Genomic DNA, 21,140 nt, shown 5'->3' on the forward strand with positions numbered 1-21,140 from the left:
GAGGGCGTTGAAAGCCATGGGGGAAGTTCGTGGAGTGGGGGTGGGCCGTTCGGAGGAGTGTAACGGGCCGGTCTTTTTGCGTGTTTGGGAGTTCGGGAACAGCCGATCGCCCCTATATAGCGCATTGTGATCAGAATAGCTATTCTGATCCTGGGATCAGAATAGTGTTATTCTCTCTCTATATATATATACATACATACATACATCTGGGCTATTCTGTTACGCGTAACAGAATATTATTCTGTTACCCTACATGAACTGATGAATTCAAGCGACCGGACTAATGAAATTCGAGCGCTTGAACTGATGCTTTCTATTTCTGTTAAAAATCATCTTCTTTAGTTCAATTTTTTTTCAAATTTTTTTGTCGAAACGGGGCGTGTAATATATCGTTGGAAAGCTCTTGACATCTACATTACAATTTTATAATTTGTTTTTGCAAAAAAATTATGGTTTAAGAGCAGTTTTGAAAAAGCCGTTTTTTTTCAAAACCGAAAACGCAAATCGTATTTTGGACTTAGTTTTCAAACGGTTTGTCAGAATTGAGCAAATGAGATGGCGTTGGAAAGCTTGTGAAAATCCGCATCTTCCATATATTTACTATTTTTTCAAATTATATATGATTTAAAAGTAATTTGAAAAATGGTGAAATTCTGGGCAAAAAGTATTTTCCCTGTTTTTTGCAAACGTTTTGTCGGATTGACGCAAACAATAAGTCGTTGGAAAGCTATGGGAAATGCACAACTTTTGCGTATAGAAAGTTTTTTCTAATTCCTTACGGTTTAAATATGAATTCAAATATGGTTAAAGTTGGTTTTGAGCGTGATTTTGTTAAAAAGTTTATTGAAATGGTGCAAATAATATACCATTGAATAGCTACCGAAAATGCGAAACTTAGTCATGTTAAACATTTTCTAAAATTCGCAATTATTTAAGAGTAATTTTGAATACGGCAAGACGGATCCTGCTGTTTTCTCGTCTGAAAAACAGAGTACTCGTACTGATATATGTGTGTGTTTGACTGAGCTAACTTTTTGTAGAGTAATTTTGAATTATTCTGAAAAAAGAGTACTTGTACTGATGTTTGCATGGGTTTGTACTAAGCATGTTTCACTAACTAGCTTTTGCTCTGTTTTTGGGTAATATTTTTGTTCGTAAATTTTCAACGGTTTACTGTATCGTCGCCCCTGTACTTGCATGGTTTGTATCAGCGAACTGAATGATATTTTATTCAAACAGAAAATGTTTTGTTTTGTTTCTTTTTTTGAACTCAACATTTTTTTGACAACGATGTTCTGAACTTCTCTCAGTTTACGACTTGTACTAAGGTACTTACTAAGCAGGTTTTCATGGGGTTTCTTTTTTTGCTTGAACTTTTACAATTTGAATTTCTGCCATTTCTTTTATTCCGAACGGACCACGGTTTTTAACTCATACTGAGGTACTTACTACGCCCGAAGTGGGGTGGCTGTTGCGTGTCTTGGCGAGGATGAAGACGAAGCTCGGGGGAGAGGCTGGATTCGGCCGGCGGCTGGTCCGGTCGGTAGGATGCTGCGTAAGGCGGGGGGTGACAGGCGCAGGGCGGCGGGGCTCGGAGTGGCGGCGCATGGCGGAGGGGCTCGGGATGGCGGCGCGGGGCGGGGATGGCGGTGCGCGGCGGCAGAGGGAGGCTGGGACGGCGCGCGGCAGCCGCCGGAGGCGGGGAGGGGCCGGCGAGCTTGTCGACGGGGAGGTGCGCGGGGAGGGGCCGGCGCCCGTCGGAGGGAAGGCACGCGGGGAGGGGCCGGGGAGCCCGTCGGTGGGGAGGCGTGCGGACGGCCGGCCGGCGGCAGCACGTGGGTCGGAGGAGCGACCCGTCACGGCGCCGCGGGCTCCCTCGCTCGCTCGCCCGCGACGGCTGCCTCCGACGGTAGGAGGCGGGTTAGGTTGGGGTTGGGTCGGGGAGTTTCTGCTGTGGCCTGCGCGTCGCGCCGTTATAGGGCCGAGGGGTAACAAAATAATATTCTGTTACTAGTAACAGAATAGTCCAGCCCTATATATGATGGGTCTATTCTAATAACACCCCTTAAGAGTCTTATTCTAATAACACCCGACTTATTCTAATAACACTTCCGCACTACAAAACCAGCGAACCGACCATGTACACACCTCCGATATGGACTGCAGCAACCACGAGAAAAAACTCCAACGATCCAACTTTCTCCACCCATTGCACTTTCTCTCACCCCCGAGCGGGCGCACGACCCCCACCTCCTCCTTCCCCACATGTGCATCCCCGCCGCCGGCGTGCCCCATCCCGCGCCCTTCTTCGCCGTTGGTGCGCCCCATCCCGCCGCCTTCTTCACCACCACCGTGCCCCTTCCTGCGGCCTTCCCCACCACCTCCCGCCACGCTCCACCCTTCCTCGGCCCACCACCTCCTTTCCCCGATCCACACCTTCCAGACCCCGACGCCTCCAGCAACGGCGCATGTGGGCCTCCCGCCCACTACCGCCTCCCTCCTCTCTAGTGGTCGGCTTCCCAAGCGACAACGCGCGTCCCATCTCCCCAATCCCCAGATCCACTAGGGGGATCCCACGCTCACCGCGCCCACAGGGTCCCGCGCTACGACCGGCGAACTTTCTGGATCCGGCCTTCCTGATGGCCGTGGAGTATGAAGACCACCGGATCCCCCCTCCCCCGCGACGATAGGCTCTCCTCCAGCTCGCCTACCAAGACCACGACGCGGGGAGGTACCCCCACTGCCTCTCTTTAGCGACGGGGGTCGTCGGCCACTCTCCCCTCCCCGTTCCACCACCTCCCTCCTGACTGTGGCACGACTGGTTGCTGTGCTCCAGTCGGCTCCTCCGGCGAGCTTGCAGACGACGTGACGAGGAGATCCAACAGTCTCCGGCCTGCGGGTGGCGGCTGCCTCTGTCCTCCTCTCCCCCTATGCCCCAGCAGCAACAGGAAGATGGCGTTGTGGTGCAGTGTGCCTCTGTTTGCAGTTTTGTTGGTGTGGACATGCGTTTTTGGCGTGGCTCATTTTCTTTCCTACCTTCGTGACCCATGTGCCATTCGCGAGGTGAAGCCGCCTCCCATTTTGCAGGGGTGTGTGCGTCGAGTACGGCAGCTGCAATGTGCAGTCCGGCGGGGTAGCGTGTGCAATGCTCACCCGATGCGATTTAGTTTTTTCTGGTGTGTTTAGTTTTACAGTGTGGTGCAGCTCACTCTTTTTGTTTTGCAGCTCACTCTTCTTTTGTTTTGCAGCTCACTTTTTTTTCTTCTGGAAATCCTTTGCAGTGCACTCACTAAGAAAGAGAAGAGAACATCGATGTTCATTTGAAGTTTGATTTGTTGTTTATGGGAAACACATAGAGAAAAGGGGAGTGAGAATGGATGGTCATTTTGAATAAGCAAGTCTTTCCCTAGTGCAGTTCTATTGGGTACTGCATCGTTGATTCTGCTATGTACTAGATGGCTGTGTGGATGTGTAAAAAATAATGAATGGATACGTATGTTTTTAAGCTCACTTTGTTCTCTCATGCAGTTCACTATAAAAATCCTTTGTGGTTCACTTGGTAATCCGAAAACAAAAACACCCCAGAAAACTGCTCACTTCTCATTACATGTGATTCACTTGCTCAGTCCCTGCGGTCCACTCGCCCGGTCTACGCACGAAAAAAATATTGAGTTGGAAAAAAATCGCGTGGTTCACTTTCGGTAGTGTCGTTGCCCGTTTACGGTATCACAGTATTGCAGTGCACCAACGGTCGACATAAAGTGCACCCCACCTCGTTTGGGAAAATTTACGTCCCACAAAAACGAAATCATGCAGTGCACTTGTCCGTTTGATGAAGTGCGGTTTTTTAGTCTGAAGCAGTGTGGTTTTCTATCTGGTGCAGTACATACGATGATTTTGGGTCGCGAAAAAACAAAGTGTCCGCATTTTGTAAAAATCAAAATTGCTCTTAAACCGTAAGAAATCAAAGAGAGTGTTCTACATGAAAAAGTTGCGCCTCATTGATATCTTTTCAATGGCATAATTTGAATCATTTCGACCAGCGGTTTGTAAAAATTTCGCGAAAAACGGCCGCTACCACTCATCGTCAGCTGCACGATTTTCAAAATTAACTTAAAACCGTAAGGAATCTAAAAAACTTTTCTACATATGAAAGTTGTGCCTCGTCCGTATCTTTCCAAGGGTGTATCACACTCCTCATTTCGACAAATGGTTCAAAAACTGGAGCAAAAATAGTACAAAAAATTACAAAAATTACAAAAAATGAAATTCCATGATTTAGTAAAATTTAAAACTACACTTAAACCGTAATGAATTAGGGAAAATAATACATATGAAAAAGTTGTGCCTCGACGATATCTTTCCAACGGCGTATCATTTGCTTCATTCCGACAAGTGGTTAGAAAAAACGCTCGCTGCCACTCGTCGTGAGCCACACAGTTTTTGAAACTGCTCTTAAACCATGAGGAATCTCAAAAACATTTCTACATGGCGAAATTGCGCCTAATCCATAGCTTCTCAATGGTATATTACATGCCTCGTTCGGACAAACGGTTTAAAAACTAGAGTGAAAGCAGTACCGAAAAAACACCGCATGCAGTTTTTTTCCTACACGAAGTTCACTAGTCTCTGTATTGCAGTACCCTTGCTACAGAAAGTGCAGTGCCCTCGCGTTGAGCTTGCAGTGCAGAAGCATTAGCAGAATAATTCTGCTAATATTAGCAGAATAGATGATACGTCTCCAACGTATCTATAATTTTTAATTTTTCCATGCTATTATATTATCTGTTTTGGATGTTTTATATGCATTAATATGCTATTTTATATGATTTTTGGGACTAACCTATTAACCTAGAGCCTAGTGCCACTTTCTGTTTTTCCTTGTTTTAGAGTTTCGCAGAAAAGGAATACCAAACGGAGTCCAAACGGAATAAAACTTTCGCGATGATTTTTCTTGGACCAGAAGACATCCAGAGGACTTGGAGTGCAAGTCAGAGAAGCCACGAGACGGCCACAAGGAGGGAGGGTGAGCCCAGAGGGGTAGGCCAGGCCCCCCACCCTTGTGGGCCCCTCGCGACTTCATTCACCTATTTCTTCCGCCTATATATTCTCATATATCCCAAAACCAACAGAGAGAGCCACGAAAACACTTTTCCACCGCCGCAACCTTCTGTACCCGTGAGATCCCATCTAGGGGCCTTTTCGGCGTCCTGCCACAGAGGGATTCGATCATGGAGGGCTTCTACATCAACACCATTGCCCTTCCGATGAAGCGTGAGTAGTTTACCACAGACCTACGGGTCCATAGCTAGCAGCTAGATGGCTTCTTCTCTCTCTCTGATTCTCAATACAATGTTCTCCTCGATGTTCTTGTAGATCTATTCCATGTAATACTTTTTTTGCAGTGTGCTTGCCGAGATCTGATGAATTGTGGATTTATGATCAACTTATCTATGAATATTATTTGAATCTTCTCTGAATTCTTATATGCATGATTTGATATCTTTGCAAGTCTCTTTGAACTTTCGGTTCGGTTTGGCCAACTAGATTGGTTTTTTTGCAATGGGAGAAGTGCTTTGCTTTGGGTTCAATCTTGCGGTATCCTTTTCCAGTGACAGTAGGGGCAGCAAGGCACGTATTGTATTGTTGCCATCGAGGATAACGAGACGGGGTTTTCATCATATTGCTTGAGTTTATCTCGCTACATCATGTCATCTTACTTAATGTGTTACTCTGTTCTTATGAACTTGTTACTCTAGATGCAGGAAGGAGTCGGTCGATGTGTGGAGTAATAGTAGTAGATGCAGGCAGGATTCGGTCTACTTGACACGGACGTGATGCCTATATTCATGATCATTGCCTTAGATATCGTCATAACTTTGTGCTTTTCTATCAGTTGCTCAGCAGTAATTTGTTCACCCACCATAATATTTTCTATCTTGAGAGAAGCCTCTAGTGAAACCTATGGCCCCCGGGTCTATTTTCCATCATATAAGTTTCCGATCTACAATTTTAGTTTCCAATTTACCTTTTTGCAATCTTTTACTTTCCGATCTATAAACCAAAAATACCAAAAAAAAATACTTTACCGTTTATCTATCTCAATTCAATCTCACTTTTGCAGTAACCGTGAAGGGATTTACAACCCCTTTATCGCGTTGGGTGCAAGTTGTTGATTGTTTGTGCAGGTATTCGGTGACTTGTTCATTGTCTCCTACTGGATTGATACCTTGGTTCTCAAACTGAGGGAAATACTTACTCTACTTTGCCGCATCACCCTTTCCTCTTCAAGGGAAAAACCAACGCAAGCTCAAGAAGTAGCAGGAAGAATTTCTCGCGCCGTTACTGGGGAGGTCTACGCCAAGTCAATACATACCAAGTACCTATCATAAAATCTCATCTCTTGCATTACATTATTCGCCATTCGCCTCTTGTTTTGTTCTCTCCCACTTCTAAAACGATTTTCGAAAAGTTTGCCTTTTCTTCGCCCCTCTTCCGTTCGTCTTCTTCGTTGCTTTTTGTGTGTTCGTGTGTTGGATTGCTTTGTCACGATGACTCAAGAGAATACCAAATTTTTGACTTTTCGAACACCAATAATAATGATTTTATTAGTAGTCCGATTGCTCCCGCTACTAATGCATAATCTTGTGAAATTAATGCCGCTTTGCTGAATCTTGTTATGAAAGATCAATTTTCCGGCCTTCCCAATGAAGATGTTGCATCCCATCTTAATAGTTTTGTTTATTTGTGTGATATGCAAAAGAAAAAAGATGTGGATAATGATATTGTTAAATTGAAGCTATTTTCGTTCTCGCTTAGGGATCGTGTTAAAACTTGCTTTTCATCTTTGCCCAAAAAAAGGATTGATTCATGGAATAAGTGTAAAGATGCTTTTATTTCCAAGTATTTTCCTCCCGTTTAGATCATCTCCCTTAGGAACGATATTATGAATTTTAAGCAACTTGATCATGGACATGTGCACAATCTTGGGAGATGATGAAATTGATGATACGAAATTGCCCCACTCCTGGTTTGAATTTGTGGATGATTATACAAAAAAATTATGCCGGATTGAATTTTGCTTCTAGAAATCTTTTAGATTCGGCCGCGGGAGGTACTTTCATGTAAATTACTTTAGGATAATCTACTAAACTCCTATATAATATTATGGTTAATTATTCTCAATGGCATACCGAAAGATCTTCCACTAGTAAAAAAGTTGCATGTGATTAAAGAGATTAATGTTTTGAGTGGAAAGACGGATGAGCTGATGAAATTATTTTCTAGCAAAAGTGTTCCTATTCATCCTAATGATTTGCCTTTGTCTATTTACATTGAGAATAATAATGAATCTATGGATGTGAATTTTGTTGGTAGGAACAATTTTGATAATAACGCGTATAGAGATAATTTTAATCCTAGGCCGTTCCTAGTAATTCCTGTAATAATTATGGTAATTCCTACAACAATTATTATGGAAATTATAATAATACGCCCTTTGATTTTGAGAATAGTGTTAAAGAATTTATGAGTTTGCAAAAGAATTTCAATGCTTTGACTGAAGAAAAGTTGCTTAAGATTGATGATTTGGCTAGGAACGTGGATAGAATTTCTCTTGCTGTCAATTCTTTGAAACTTAGATCTATTCCACCCAAGCATGATATCAACGAGTCTCTCAAAGCCATGAGAATTTCCATTGATGAGTGCAAAGAAAGAACCGCCAAGATGCGTGCTAAAAAGATTGGTTTATAAAAGCGTGTTCTTCTAGTTTCCGTGAAAATAATGATGAATATCTTAAAGTGATTGATGTGACTCCTATTGAAGCCTTGTTTACCAATATAAATCTTGATAAAGCTGGGACTGGGGATGAGCCAACTTTAGTAAAAAGGCGTCCCAATGATTCGAAGTTTTTAGATCTTGATGCAAAAATTGATAAAAGTGGGATTGGAGAGGTCAAAACTTTAAGTAGCAATGAACCCACTCTTTTGGATTTCAAGGAATTTAATTATGATAATTGTTCTTTAATAGATTGTATTTCCTTGTTGCAATCCATGTTGAATTCTCATCATGCTTATAATCAAAACAAAGCTTTTACTAAACATATCGTTGATGCTATGATGCAATCTTTTGAAGAAAAGCTTGAATTGGAAGTTTCTATCCCTAAAAAAATTTATGATGAGTGGGAACCTACTATTAAGATTAATATTAAAGATTATGAGTGCCATGCTTTGTGCGATTTGGGTGCTAGTGTTTCCACGATTCCAAAAACTTTATGTGATGTGCTAGGTTTCCGTGAATTTGATGATTGTTCTTTAAATTTGCATCTTGCGGATTCCACTATTAAGAAACCTATGGGAAGGATTAATGATGTTCTTATTGATGAAAATAGGAATTATGTGCCCGTAGATTTCATTGTTCTTGATATAGATTGCAATCCTACATGTCCTATTATTCTTGGCAGACCTTTCCTTAAAACGATTGGTGCAATTATTGATATGAAAGAAGGAAACCTTAGATTTCAATTTCCGTTAAGGAAAGGCATGGAACACTTTCCAAGAAAAAAAATTAAATTGCCTTATGAATCTATTACGAGAGCCACTTATCGATTGCATACCAAAGATGACAATATCTAGATCTATTCGTGTTTTATGCCTAACTAAGGGCGTTAAACAATAGCGCTTGTTGGGAGGAAACCCAATTTTATTTTTGTTTGTAGCTTTTTAGGTTCTGTTTTACAATAAATAATTCATCTAGCCTCTGGTTAGATGTGGTTTTGTGTTTTAATTAGTGTTTGTGCCAAGTAAGACCTTTGGGATAGCTTATGGTGATAGTTGATTTGATCTTGCTGAAAAACAGAAACTTTTGCGCCCAGGAAAATAGTTCCCATTTTTTACAGAAGTGTGATTTTGAGTTGATTCTTTTTTCAGAAGATTAATAAACAAATTTCTTAGGTTTTCCTAATTTGTCAGAATTTTTGGAGTTACAGAAGTATTCGAAATATCCAGATTGCTATAGACTATTCTGTTTTTGACAGATTCTGTTTTCTATGTGTTGTTTGCTTATTTTGATGAATATGTGGCTAGTATCGGGGGGGGGGGGGGGGGGGCGTATGAACCATGGAAAAGTTGGAATACAGTACATATTACACCAATATAAATAAATAATGAGTTCACAACAGTACCAAAAGTGGTTATTTATTTTCTTATACTAACGGAGCTTATGAGATTTTCTGTTGAGTTTTGTGTTGTGAAGTTTTCAAGTTTTGGGTAAGGATTTGATGGACTATGGAATAAGGAGTGGCAAGAGCCTAAGCTTGGGGATGCCTGATAGGTCTCCAACGTATCTATAATTTTTTATTATTCCATGCTGTTATATTATCAATCTTGGATGTTTTATAATCATTTTATATCATTTTTTGGTACTAACCTATTGACATAGTGCCAAGTGCCAGTTGCTGTTTTCTGCATGTTTTTTACATCGCAGGAAATCAATATCAAACGGAGTCCAAACGCAACGAAACTTTACGGAGATTTTTTTTGGACCAGAAGGAACATAATGGACCCTGGCTGCGCCTAGGGGGTGCTCCGAGGAGAGCACAACCCACCAAGGTGCGCCAGGAGGCCCAGGCGCGCCTTGGTGGGTTGTGCCCACCTCGGGTGCCCCCTGGACCGCCTCTTTGCTCTATAAATACCCCAATATTCCCAAAACCCTAGGGGAGTCGACGAAATATTGATCCAGCCGCTGCAGAGTCCAGAACCACCATATCCAATCCAGACACCATCTCGGATGAGGTTCACCACCTCCATTGGTGCCTCTCCGATGATGCGTGAGTAGTTGTTTGTAGACCTTCGGGTCCGTAGTTAGTAGCTAGATGGCTTTCTCTCTCTCGCTGAATTCTCAATACAATGGTCTCTTGGAGATCCATATGATGTAACTCTTTTGTGGTATGTTTGTTGGGATCGATGAACTTTGAGTTTATGATAAGATCTATCTTTTTATATCCATGAAAGTTATTTGAGTTTCTTTGATCTCTTATATGCATGATTGCATATAGCCTCGTATTTCTTCTCCGATATTTGGGTTTTGTTTGGCCAACTTGATCTATTTATCTTGCCATGGGAAGAGGTGCTTTGTAGTGGGTTCGATCTTACGGTGCTTGATCCAGTGTCAGAAGGGGAACCGACACGTATGTATCGTTGCTACTAAGGATAAAACGATGGGGTCTATCTCTACATAGATAGATCTTGTCTACATCATGTCATCGTTCTTATTGCATTACTCCGTTTCTCCATGAACTTAATACACTAGATGCATGCTGGATAGCGGTCGATGTGTGGAGTAATAGTAGTAGATGCAGGCAGGAGTCGGTCTACTAATCTTGGACATGATGCCTATATAATGATCATTGCCTGGATATCGTCATGATTATTTGAAGTTCTATCAATTGCCCAACAGTAATTTGTTCACCCACCGTTTGCTATTTTTCTCGAGAGAAGCCACTAGTGAAACCTACGGCCCTCGGGTCTCTTTCTCATATATTTGCCTTTGCGATCTACTTTCCCGTTGCATTTATTTTCAGATCTATTAAACCAAAAATGCAAAAATACCTTGCTGCAATTTATTCTTATTTATTTTATTTGGCATTCGATCTATCAATCTACTACAATTTTATCTCACGTCCGTTTGCCCATCTGGGGCGCCGCTACCCGAAAGGAATTGACAACCCCTTTTACACGTCGGGTTGCGAGGATTTGTTATCTGTGTGCAGGGCCTGTTTACGTTGTGTTGCTTGGTTCTCCTACTGGTTCGATAACCTTGGTTTCATATCTGAGGGAAATACCTACCGCCGCTGTGCTGCATCATCCCTTCCTCTTTGGGGAAATACCGACATAGCTTCAAGCGACATCAAAAGAAATTTTTGGCGCCGTTGCCGGGGAGGATCTTCAACATATACCAGGTTCCTAATCACAAATCTCATCTCCTCGCAACTTAAATTATTTTCCATTTGCCTCTCATTTTCCTCTCCCCCACTTCACAAAAATTTCCCGTTTTATTCGCCCCTCTTTTTTTGTTCGCCGTTTTCTTGCCGGATCTATTTTTGTGTGCAATCTTGTTTGCCGTTATTATTGTTATGGATAGTTCTTCCTCTATTGCTTGTACTCCCGAGAACGAGGTTCTCAACTTTAAACAAAGGGGAGGAGAAAATTTAAAGGATGCTTGGTATAGGATTTGCAATGCTCATAATAGATCTATCCGTAAGCAATCTACCGTTGTTCTTCTTCGTTGTTTTATGTTGGCATCACCACTTGGTATAGATTCGTCCTTGATACGATTACCGGTGGAAATTTCTTGATGTGTCCTTCTCTTGATGCTTTTAATGCTATGGGAAATTTAGTGGGCTCACGACCTCTCATGATTAATGAAACAATTTTGACACTTGAGCATGTTATGGAAAGACTAGATGCTATTGAAAAGAAAATGCTCACCGAAGATCATATGAAAATTATAGATAAAAAGATGCATAATTTTACCACCAAGATTGGGTCAAAAGCGGGAGATATTTTTAAGTTGTTAAAATAAAAGGGTACCGTAATCCATGAAAGAATAGAAGAAAGCCCGTCTCGGATCGATAAATTAGAAGAAATTTTTAGTAATCTAAGCACGGCTTTCGCTTCCGCTAAAACTATCGAAAAAACTCCCGTAAAGATTGGCAAAGTTACTCAAGTTACCAAGAACAAGGGTGCAACTTTTAGTAATAGTAATAAAGAAGATCTTAAGATGATTAGTATTCACCCGGATTTTGCTGAAGTGATAAGAGATCCTTTTTGCAAGAATGAAATCTTTAAATTTATTCCTAGGAGTATTGCTATTGAAGATCTTTATGATAAATCTTTGAAGGATTCTCAGTGTTTGATTGAAGAGTTGGACAAGGATGACAAAACTTAGATCCTTGCTTTATGCCTAGCTAAGGGCGTAAAACTATAACGCTTGTTGGGAGGCAACCCAACGAATAAAATTTATTTTTGATTTTTGCTTTCTGTTATTGAGTGTTAGCACAATTATGCTACTGTTATGATTGTGTTTTTTGTGTTTTAATTAATGTTTGTGCCAAGTAGAACCTATAGGATCTTCTTGGGTGGTAGTTGTTTGATCTTGCTAGAAAAAAACAGAAACTTTTGCGCTCACGAAAACAATTCTTATTTTTTACCAGAGCCTGATAAAATGCCAATTCTTTTTGCAGAAGATTAATATACAAATTACTCAGGTCGTCCTATTTGTTTCAGAATTGTTGAAGTTCCAGAAGTTTTCGAAATAGTCAGATTGCTACAGACTGTTCTGTTTTGACAGATTATGTTTTCTTTGCGTTGTGTGCTTATTTTAATGGCTATATGGTTTTCTTTGATGATTTTTTGCCATAGAAAAGTTGGAATACAGTATATATAATGCAAAAAAAATATGAATTGGTTTGGTACAGTACTTATAGTAGTGATTTGCTTTCTTTTACTAACGGATCTCACGAAGGTTTTGTTGAGTTTTGTGTGATTGAAGTTTTCAAGTTTTGGGTTATCTTACGATGGATGAAGGAATAAGGAGTAGAACAGCCTAAGCTTGGAGATGCCCCAGCATCCCAAGCTATTATCCAAAAATGAGCAACCAACTAAGCTTGGGGATGCCCCTGAGTGGCATCCCCTCTTTCTTCTAACGACCATCGGTATTTTACTCGAAGCTATATTTTTATTCGTCACATACTATGTGTTTTGCTTGGAGCGTCTTGTATGATATGAGTCTTTGATTGTTTTATTTTGTGTTCTAATTCTTGATTCCTTGCTGGACACACCTATTTGAGAGAGCCAAAATTATGTCATGACTTGTTAGAATTGCTCTCTATGCTTCACTTAAATTTTTATGAGCTATGGACTTGCTCTAGTGCTCCACTTATATCTTTTTGAGCATGGTGTGCTTTAGTATTTTTGAAGAAATGCTCTCTTGCTCACTTATATTTATTTGAGAGTTAGTAATTTTCAAGAAATTCTCTCTTGCTTCACTTAAATTAATTTGAGAGAAAGAAAAATTATGCTCATGATCTTCACTTATATTTGTTGGAGCTTGTCAAAAGCAACATATAAAAATTAGTCCCAAAGTGATAGATATCCAAGAAGGATATAATAAAAAAATTCATGAAGATCATTGGACAAAATAAACTTGATTCTTAGTAATAGTTTTGAGATATGATGATGTGATATGTGAGTTATGTTGATGAGTAATTATGCTTTAGTAAGAATATTCGTGTTAAGGTTTGTGTTTTCCTATACAAGCATGAAAGTCAATAGTCATGCAATGAAATTATATCCTACTTGTGGTGCATTATTCGGTGTTAATTATAATTAATGCTTGCTTATGAGATTATCCGTTTCTTGGTTGGTCGCTTCTCAATCTTTTGCTAGCCTTCATTTTGCACAAAGTATGATCTCTACTTGTGCATCCAAAATCCTTTAAACCAGTTTTGCCACATGAGTCCACTATATCTACCTATATGCGGTGTTCTTTTGCCGTTCTAAGAAAATTTGCATGTGCCATCTCTAATTTTCAAAATAAACTTCTCTTTTGTGTGTTCGTTTCGCTCACGGAGCGGTGAGGGGTGGCTAATATTTTCCATGCTAGATGTGTTATTGTCACGATGAGTGTTTATTCACTTGTCATTGCACGAGAGTAAGGCAAAGGTATTAGGGATGCCTAGTCCCAAAATGAAAAATTAATTTACTTTATGTTGTCAAATAATAAATTCCTTGGAAAGTGTTGGTATGGAAGGCACCCGTGGATACAGTTAACCATGGAAAGTGAAAGTATGGTGGAAAAAGGAATAAACTTTATTTTCTGTTTGGGAACCTCTTATGATATATCTAGCATGGAAAGTGTTGGGAACTCTAAGTCGTTTTTGTTGATGGGATGGATACACCTGCTAAAATGTTTTTATCTCTAAGTTTTTCACTTTGAGCTCTGGCACCTCTACAAATCCCTACTTCCCTCTACGAAGGGCCTTTCTTTTACTTTATGCAATTTTTATTTATTAATTTGAGTCTCCATCTTCTCTTATAAAAGCACCAACTAGGAGGCAATATGATCATACTTTAGTATTGGGTGTAACTAATATGCGAGTGTGTTTCATGAATGGATCAATGGTTGAGTATGATGGGCTAGGGATAACATATTTTAGCGTTGATATTTTGAAAGACATGGTTGCTTGTTGATATGCTTGAGTATTTAAACTATCATGTCAAAAGTAGAATATTGCTTTGAACAATATAAAACTCCAAATGTCCATGCTATAAAGAAAGAATGTGATATGACATGTTAGGCAGCATTCCACATCAAAAATCTGTTTTTCACTTACCTACTCGAGGACGAGTATGAGTTAAGCTTGGGGATGCTGATATGTCTCCAACGTATCTATAATTTTTGAATATTCCATGATGTTATATTATCAATCTTGGATGTTTTATAATCATTTTATAGTCATTTTATATCTTTTTTGGTACTAACCTATTGACATAGTGCCAAGTGCCAGTTGCTGTTTTCTGCATGTTTTTTACATTGCAGGAAATCAATATCAAACGGAGTCCAAACGCAACGAAACTTTACGGAGATTTTTTTGGACCAGAAGGAACATAATGGGCCCTGGCTACGCCTGGGGGGTGCTCCGAGGAGAGCACAACCCACCAAGGCGCACCAGGAGGCCCAGGTGCGCCCTGGTGGGTTGTGCCCACCTCGGGTGCCCCTGATACGTCTCCAACGTATCTATAATTTATGAAGTATTCATGCTATTATATTATCAACCTTGGATGTTTTGTATGCATTTATATGCTATTTTATATGGTTTTTGGGACTAACCTATTAACCTAGAGCCCAGTGCCAGTTTCTGTTTCTCCTTGTTTTAAAGTATCGCAGAAAAGGAAAACCAAACGGAGTCCAATTGACCTGAAACTTGACGGAGCGTATTTTTGGACTAGAAGAAGGCCAAGGAGTCAAAGAGTTGGGCCAGAAGAGTCTCGGGCTGCCCACGAGGGTGGGGGCGCGCCCACCCCCCTGGGCGCGCCTCCCTGCCTCGTGGACAGCCCGGAGACCCCCTTGACTTGTTCTCAACGCCAACACCTCTCATATATACCCAAACTTCCAGAATGAAACCTAGATCAGAAGTTCCGCCGCCGCAAGCCTCTGTAGCCACGAGAAATCAATCTAGGCCCTCTCCGGCACCCTGCCGGAGGGGGCCATCATCGCCGGTGGCCATGGAGGAGTATCCCGGAGAGGCCATCATCGCCATGAAGGCCAAGGACCAGAGGGAGAACCTTTCCCCATCCAGGGGGAGGCCATGGAGGAGGAAGCACAAGGGGGAGATCCGCTCCTCCTCTCTCTTGGTGGCACCAGAGTGCCATCGAGAGGGGAATCATCGCCGCGGTGATCGTCTTCATCAACATCACCACCATCATCACTATCCTCATCCCTTTTGTGCGGTCCACTCTCCCGCACCCCCCTTTAATCCCTACTTGAACATGGTGCTTTATGCCACATATTATGATCCAATGATGTGTTGCCATCCTATGATGTTTTGAGTAGTTATCCTTTGTCTTTGGGTTGATTGATGATCTAGATTGGTACGAGTTGTATGTTTTATTTTGGTGCTGTCCTATGGTGCCCTCCGTGTCACGCAAGCGTGAGGGATTCCCGCTGTAGGGTGTTGCAATACGTTCATGATTCGCTTATAGTGGGTTGGTGAGTGACTGAAACACAAACCCGAGTAAGGGGGTTGTTGCGTATGGGAATAAAGAGGACTTGATGCTTTAATGCTATGGTTGGGTTTTACCTTAATGATCTTTAGTAGTTGCGGATGCTTGCTAGAGTTTCAATCATAAGTGCATATGATCCAAGTAGAGAAAGTGTGTTAGCTTATGCCTCTCCCTCATATGAAATTGCAATGACGACTAGCGGTCTTGTTAACAATTGACTAGGACAATTCCGCACACCGATCCACCATTATTCCACACTCGCTATTTATAATATTTAGTTTTATATTCTAACTTTATGATAACAGCACCTACTTTTATATTTTAGCTCTCCGATATCATACAAAGTTATCCTCTTCATACCCACAACGTAGTTTTATTTCTCGGTGCTAGTTGAAAGCAAACGTTTGGTGTACGTAGAGTCGTATCAGTGGCAGATAGGGCTTGAGATAATATTGATCTTACCTTTAGCTCCTTGTGGGTTCGACACTCCAAACTTATCACTTCCACCTTTGGAAATTGCTACGATGATTCCCTGCACTTGGGGATTATCAAGCTCTTTTCTGGCGCCGTTGCCGGGGAACAATAGCGTGGGGTTGATATTCTCGTGTGTGCTTGTTTGCTTTCTTCACTAAGTAGATTTTGTTTTTCCTTCTTGTTTCCGTTTAGTTGTGGGTGAAACATAAAAAAAATTAAAAGAATGAAAATAAAAAAAAATTATTACTTGCTTCTCATGCCTAAAAAGTTTTTCAAAAAGAGAAGTGATTGGAAAGTTATGCATTGAAGAAGTGAGGGTCGACCTTGAGCACTTGTGTTCATGCTCACGGAAACAATGTAGAATTTTTCATGGAAGTTTCTCTGCAAATAATTATCCCCTTGTATATATCCATTGTATTATAAAAATAATGTGCCAAGCTTTGGTTTTAGGATGATTAGATTGCTTGTTTACTACGTGCAGAACAAAAACAGAAACTTTGGCTGTAGTGCATGAATTTACATTTTTTTACTGGAAGGTCAAATGGGTCTGAAACTTTTTGCACATTACTTCTGTACAAAATTTTCAAATTGTCAAATTTATTTCATTATTTTAGGAGTTACAGAAGTTTACTAAACTTCCAGATTACTACAGACTGTCCTGTTTAAGACAGATTCTGTTTTTGATGCATTGCTTGCTTGTTTTGATGAAACTATCGATTTCTATCAGTGGATTAAGCCATAGAAAACTTATATTACAGTAGCTATAATGCAAAAACAAAATATGAATTTGTTTGCAACAGTACTTATAGTAGTGATTTGCTTTGTTATACTAACGGATCTCACAAAGTTTTTGTTAAAAGTTTTGTGTGGATGAAGTGTTCGAAGATCGAGGAGCTATCAATATGAGAAGAATAAAGAGAGGAAAGAGTTCAAGCTTGGGTATGCCCAAGGCACCCAAGTAAAAATTTTAAAGGATACTCAAGCATCTAAGCTTGGGGATGCCCCGGTTGGCATCCCATCTTTCTTCTTCAACAATTATCGGTATAACTCGGTTTTTATTTTGTTCACATGATTTGTGTCCTTTGTGTTTTCTTTAAGAACCATGCTAGTCTGAGATGTCCCTTCATCAATTTATAGAATACTTCATGTGCTTCACTTATATCTTTTAAGTATGATCTTATAGAATTTCTCTTTGTGCTTCACTTAAAACTTTTGAGTATGGTTTTATAGAATGCTTCGTGTGCTTCACTTACATATTTTGAGCTTGGATATTGGTTAGTATTTATTAATTGTAGAATGCTCCATGAACTTCACTTATATCTTTTGGAGTATGAATAATACTATCACCTAAAGCGGGTTTGGAAGAGTGTCAACTTTAGGAACTAGTGATCCCGCTATTCCGAATGAGAAGAATTTTGCTTATGTGGAGAGTAGAATATTTTCTATGCTTGTAGATCATGAAAAGAATGCTTTATGTGATGGTTATATTGTTGAATTAATTCATGATGCTACTGAAAATTATTATGAGGGAGGAATATATGCTTGTAGGAGTCGCAATAATATCAAGTTTCCTCTCTATGTGCTTAAGGTTTTGAAGTTATACTTGTTTTGCCTTCCTATGCTAGTTGATTCTTGCTCCTATAAATTATGTGCTCAAAAAATCCCTAGGCATAGTAAGTGGGTTAGATTTAAATGTGCTAGTCATATTCTTCATGATGCTCTCTTTATGTTTCAATTCTTTTCTTTTATGTGAGCATCATTGAAATCATCATGCCTAGCTAAAAGGCATTAAAGTAAAGCGCTCGTTGGGAGACAACCCAATATTTACCCTTACTGTTTTTGTGTGTTTACATGATTAAGCTACTATATTAATCATGTTTTATAGCTTTTTCAATAAAGTGCCAAGTAAGACCTTTGGGAAGACTTGGGTGAAAGTTAATGTGATCTTGCTGTAAAAAACAGAAACTTTGCGCTCACGGGATTAGCTACCATTTTTTACACAAGAGTGATTTTGAGTTGATTATTTTTTAAGAAGATTAATAGACAAATTCCTCACGTACACCAATTTATTTCATAATTTTTGGAGTAGCAGAAGTATGGTTTATGTTCAGATCATTACAGACTGTTCTGTTTCTGACAGATTCTGTTTTCATTGCATAGTTTGCTTGTTTTCTAGTTTCTATGACTTATATTTCTAAATATAAATTGTATAAATGATATGGTACAGTAGAAATTGTGTGGGAACAATTATGAACCTTGTCTTAGACAGTACCAAAGTGAATGGTTTACTCTTTATCATACTAACCTATCTCACGAAGTTTTGTTAAGTTTTGTGTGATTGAAGTTTTCAAGCTTTGGGCGAGATATCGATATGAGGAGAATAAGGAGTGGAAAGACTCTAAGATGGGGGATTCTCAAGGCACCCCAAGGTAATATTCAAGGAAGACTCAAGCGTCTAAGCTTGGGGATGCCCCGGAAGGCATCCCCTCTTTCGTCTTCAAAGCTATCGGTATACCTTACTCGGAGCTATATTTTTACTCATCACATGATATGTGTTTTGCTTGGAGCGTGTTTTCAATTTTACTTGCTGTTTGAATAAAATCATTGGATCTGAATTATTGAATGAAAAAGAATCCTCCCATGGCTGGTTAATTATTTGACTACTCAGTGATCTTCACTTGTATCTTTTTGGAGTAGTTTGTCAATAACTCACGTGCTTCACGTATATCCTATGAGTAAAAGGTTGAATGAATTGAATGTCGTAAATCTGAATTTATATATGTTTCATATGCTTATAACATGGGGAGTAATGACTTCACACATAATAAGTATAGGCAGTAAACTTATTGAAAGTTAGCAAACGTAGAATTGGTCACTTGAACAATTCATGAAAGAATATTGAAGGAAGAGATATTTCACATAGAAATATACTATCTTGGACATCTTTTGTAATTGTGAGCACTCATTAAAATATGTCATGCTAAAAGGTTGATGTTGGACAAGGAAGACAACGTAATGGGTTATGCTTTCTTATATCCGAAATAAAGTACATTCTCTTGGATCATCCAACATGCTGAGCTTTCCTTTCCCCCTTATGCTAGCCAAATTCTTAGCACCAAGTAGACATACTACTTGTGCTTCCAAATATCCCTTAAACTAGTTTTTCCATGAGAGTCCACCATACCTACCTATGGATTGAGTAAGATCCTTCAAGTAAGTTGTCATCGGTGCATGCAATAAAAATTTCTCTCTAAATATGTATGATCTATTAGTGTGAAGAAAATAAGCTTTATACAAACTTGTGATAGGGAAGTAATAAAAGCGACGGACCGCATAATAAAGGTCTCTATCACAAGAGGCAATATAAAGTGACGTTCTTTTGCATTAAGATTTTGTGCATCCAACCATAAAAGCGCATGACAACCTTTGCTTCCCTCTGCGAAGGGCCTATATTTTACTTTCATATTCTACCTTATGCAAGAGTCATGGTGATCTTCACCTTTCCTTTTTACATTTTATCCTTTGGCAAGCACATTGTGTTGGAAAGATCCTGATATATATATCCAATTGGATGTAAGTTATCATGAACTATTATTGTTGACATTACCCTTGAGGTAAAAGGTTGGGAGGCGAATCTATAAGCCCCTATCTTTCTCTGTGTCCGATTAAAACTTTGAACCCATAAATATCACGTGAGTGTTAGCAATTGTGAAAGATTAAATGATAGTTGAGTATGTGGAGTTTGCTGAATCAAAGCTCTGACATAGACTCTTCCTGAAAATAAGATGAATTGCAATTGTTTGATGACTAAGAGCACTGTTTGTTAGTTTTGAAGAAAGTTTATGATCTATACTTTAACATGTGAATAGCTTGTTACTTGATCATGAAAAGTTTTATATGATGAGCTACTGTTATGACATATATTGATTATAGAAAAAGTGAGTGAAATTATCATTGATCAAACTTGTGCACTTGCTAGCATTCACACTTCATAAATTATTTCTTTTATCATTTACCTACTCGAGGACGAGCGGGAATTAAGCTTGGGGATGCCGATACGTCTCCAACGTATCTATAATTTATGAAGTATTCATGCTATTATATTATCAACCTTGGATGTTTTATATGCTATTTTATATGGTTTTTGGGACTAACCTATTAACCTAGAGCCCAGTGCCAGTTTATGTTTTCTCCTTGTTTTAGAGTATCGCAGAAAAGGGAAACCAAACGGAGTCCAATTGACCTGAAACTTGACGGAGCTTATTTTTGGACCAGAAGAAGGCCAAGGAGTCAAAGAGTTGGGCCAGAAGAGTCTCGGCTGCCCACGAGGGTGGGGGGCGCGCCCACCCCCCTGAGCGCGCCTCCCTGCCTCGTGGACAGCCCAGAGACCCCCCCTGACTTGTTCTCGACGCCAACACCTCTCATATATACCCCAACTTCCAGAAAGAAACCTAGATCGGAAGTTCCGCCGCCGCAAGCCTCTGTAGCCACGAGAAATCAATCTAGGCCCTCTCCGACACCCTGCCGGAGGGGGCCATCATCACCGGTGGCCATGGAGGAGTATCCCGGAGAGGCCATCATCGCCATGAAGGCCAAGGACCAGAGGGAGAACCTTTCCCCATCCAGGGGGGAGGCCATGGAGGAGGAAGCACAAGGGGGTGATCCTCTCCTCCTCTCTCTTGGTGGCACCGGAGTGCCATTGAGAGGGGAATCATCGCCGCGGTGATCGTCTTCATCAACATCACCACCATCATCACCATCCTCATCCCTTTTACGCGGTCCACTCTCCCGCACCCCGCTGTAATCCCTACTTGAACATGGTGCTTTATGCCACATATTATGATCCAATGATGTGTTGCCATCCTATGATGTTTTGAGTAGTTA

At 40.3% G+C, this 21,140-nt stretch overlaps 1 long non-coding RNA gene across 1 annotated transcript; it reads left to right on the plus strand.

The window, feature by feature from the left end:
* The first annotated feature begins 2,111 nt into the window (after positions 1-2,111).
* On the plus strand, positions 2,112-3,510 carry LOC120966482 (uncharacterized). Its single transcript, XR_005760246.2, has 2 exons — positions 2,112-3,176; positions 3,282-3,510. It is a non-coding gene; the product is annotated as an uncharacterized lncRNA (long non-coding RNA).
* The last annotated feature ends 17,630 nt before the right edge of the window (positions 3,511-21,140 follow it).

This window comes from Aegilops tauschii, chromosome 6 (genome assembly GCF_002575655.3).
Source record: "Aegilops tauschii subsp. strangulata cultivar AL8/78 chromosome 6, Aet v6.0, whole genome shotgun sequence".
NCBI lineage: Eukaryota > Viridiplantae > Streptophyta > Magnoliopsida > Poales > Poaceae > Aegilops > Aegilops tauschii.